Source organism: Blastomyces gilchristii (genome assembly GCF_000003855.2).
Source record: "Blastomyces gilchristii SLH14081 genomic scaffold supercont1.15, whole genome shotgun sequence".
NCBI lineage: Eukaryota > Fungi > Ascomycota > Eurotiomycetes > Onygenales > Ajellomycetaceae > Blastomyces > Blastomyces gilchristii.
In genome coordinates, this window is record NW_003101668.1 from 1,675,436 (window position 1) to 1,678,259 (window position 2,824).

At 32.1% G+C, this 2,824-nt stretch overlaps 1 non-coding gene across 1 annotated transcript; it reads left to right on the plus strand.

The window, feature by feature from the left end:
• Positions 1-544: 544 nt before the first annotated feature.
• Positions 545-625, plus strand: BDBG_17483. Its single transcript has one exon. It is a non-coding gene; the product is annotated as a tRNA-Leu (tRNA).
• The last annotated feature ends 2,199 nt before the right edge of the window (positions 626-2,824 follow it).

The window sequence follows — 2,824 nt, forward strand, 5'->3', positions numbered from 1 at the left end:
TATAAATACTTTTCTTTGATAAGAGTGATCTTATAGAAAGTAATTTATCTGCAGAATAAATCTATGTAATAATCACACAAGAATCTTGTGAAAAAATGATTGAAGATTAACTGAAATTCTTCAGATTAAGATATGAAATGAATCTGTGTAATAATTATATAAGAATCTTATGAAAATAATTGAGAGTTAATCAGAACTCTTCTATATAAAAGATATAAGATAAATCTATATAATAGTCAGAGAAAGATCTGCAGATTATAAAGAATCTTATAAAATAAGAAACTAAGTAACAGACTCTTTTCTCTTTATAGTAATAAGGGATTTTTTTCCTCACTGAGGTTTTTTTTTTATAGATACAAAGAGTTTTTAGTGAGTATTACTACAGTGCTGAGTCTGATTTTATAAAAGCACTTAGTGAAAGACTTCACAGATGAAGTCTTAGAGAGAGAAAAGTATATAAGAAATTCTGCTTCTCACAGATTCTTTATCTCTATTTCTATCTCTTGTATAATTAATAGAGTTAGCAGCTCTTGACTACACACATGCCAGCGTGGCCCAGTTGATAAGACTGGTAACCAAGGCCGCATACATTAGAGGTGTGTGGGTTCGAATCCCACCGCTGGCACCTGCCACTTCTTACCCATGAAAGCCCCCATGTAATAGAGGCTGAGCCTAATTAGTAAGGCTTGGTGCGGGGTAGAACTCTCTACTGCAAGCCAAGCCACTAGTTAAGTGAGATCCTGCAAACACCCATCAGGGCTGGTATGAGATGTCAATGTCTCACTATCCTACTGTGCACCCGTCAAGGTTCTAATGATATAGAGCCAAGCCTAATGTAGTGGTTATACACTACTTAAGCGAGTCCCTAACTAGGGCTGTCATTGAAGCCTAGCTCCCCCTCAAATACAGGGAATGATTTTGAAAACCACCTGACTAGCAGGCCTAGATGCGTATCTAGGCCCTAGGCAGGGCACCCTGATAGGCTAGAGCCTGCAAGCTCCCTGCCAAGCCCTAATACTGGGAGAGAGAACTGCAGTCATCAAGCCTATGATTAGTCCCTAACACAGGGTGAGGCCACGATGGCTGATTGATAGGCCTATGAGCATCTAATGAGGCCGAGATCAGCAACCGGAAGCTTGGTGTGTACACCACCAAGTGAGCAGTGGCAGTCACTAACTAACACCCCTGGAAATTAGTGACTGGCCTGAGAGAACAGACGCGGTGATTGATTAATTATAGAGGGTTAAATGTAATTAGCTTAAGATGCATCCTGTGGGTGGCTAGTGCCTGTAGTCAATTTTCTTCTTTAAATATTGAAAAAGTTACTCATGAGAAGTTATCTCTCTGAAGAGAAAAGCTTGAATCTCTTATAGACTTATAAATAAGTGAACTATTAAAAGAGAAAGAATATAAACAGCATTTGAAGAGAATTTCTACAATTAATATAAAAGACTCTATTCTGATTTATTCAGATGACTCAAAAAATGAGAACTTGAATAGATTAGATGCAGGCATTGCTTATACTGAAGATAATATTAATTTTATCTCAGATTTCTGAAATCTAGACTCTGAATGTGAAGTCTTTGATACTGAACTATTTATAATAGTGAAAGCTTTCAAACTCATTGAAATAAAATCTTATAAAAGAGGAAATTATTTGAAAGAGATATAAATATTCTCTGATAGTCAAGCTACTTTAAAAAGACTTAGAAATAGTCAGATTTATAATAATCAAATGAATCTTGAACTGATCTTAAACTCTGTTTTGAAAATTCAAAAGAGAAGAATATCAAAGCTGATAATTCATCTACACTGAGTTCCTACTTAAATGAATATTCATGATAATGAATTGACTGATTCAGCTGTAAAAAAGAGTGCAGAATTAAGCAGATCTATTCAAAAAATTATGTCCTGATCTTTTATAAAGAGAAAAATAAAAGAATCTTGTTTAGACAAGTGAAATGAAAGCTGGCAGAAATAAAAGAAGAGTATACATTATTCAAGATTTAAAATAAAACTCAAGTGAAAATCTTGTTTAATTAAATGTAAAAAGAAAATATTCTCATCTATAATACAGCTGAAACTAGAATATGACTATTTCAAATCTTATATACAAAGATTTAATGATAGATTTGACTCAATAGAATGCTTATTCTGTAATACAAATAAGAATTCTGAGTATATTGTAATACACTGTGCATTATACAATAGTCTCAGAGTCAGATTGAAAGAGAAGTATAATCTAAATCAATTAAATATAAGATTCTTATTCTTAACTGAGACAGGAATTAAATACTTAATAGACTTTCTATCAGAAACTCAAGCAGCTATAAGAAAATGACTAAATTCAGAATTATCTGAATATGAAGAGAAGAAAATCAATCAGATATAGTCTGTTAAAACAGCTATACACTCTCTTTTAATAATTTGTTTTGTTATAGTCTCTCTTTACTTTATCTTTTTCTTTATCTTTTTCTTTCAATTTCTTTCTATCTATCTATTTTAATGTGTTTATCTTTGAGACTGTGTTCTTTTTCTCTTTTCTTTTATCATGATATTGTCAAATAGTTTCAAAGTATCAAAAGATGTTAAAACACTGCAATTTGTAAACAGTTTTTGTATTCTGAGCTGGAATTTTTTGATTTTGTATATCTGAAATTGATGAATGTATAATAGTTAACTTTACAGATATAGGAAAAACCCTGAGAACTAAAGTTCTCAGGTAGATGTCATAGTCTCTGACTGCATACATCTATAATTGAAGAATAATAATAATAATTGACTACACACAACTATATAGACTGAAGTTTATAAATACTATTTA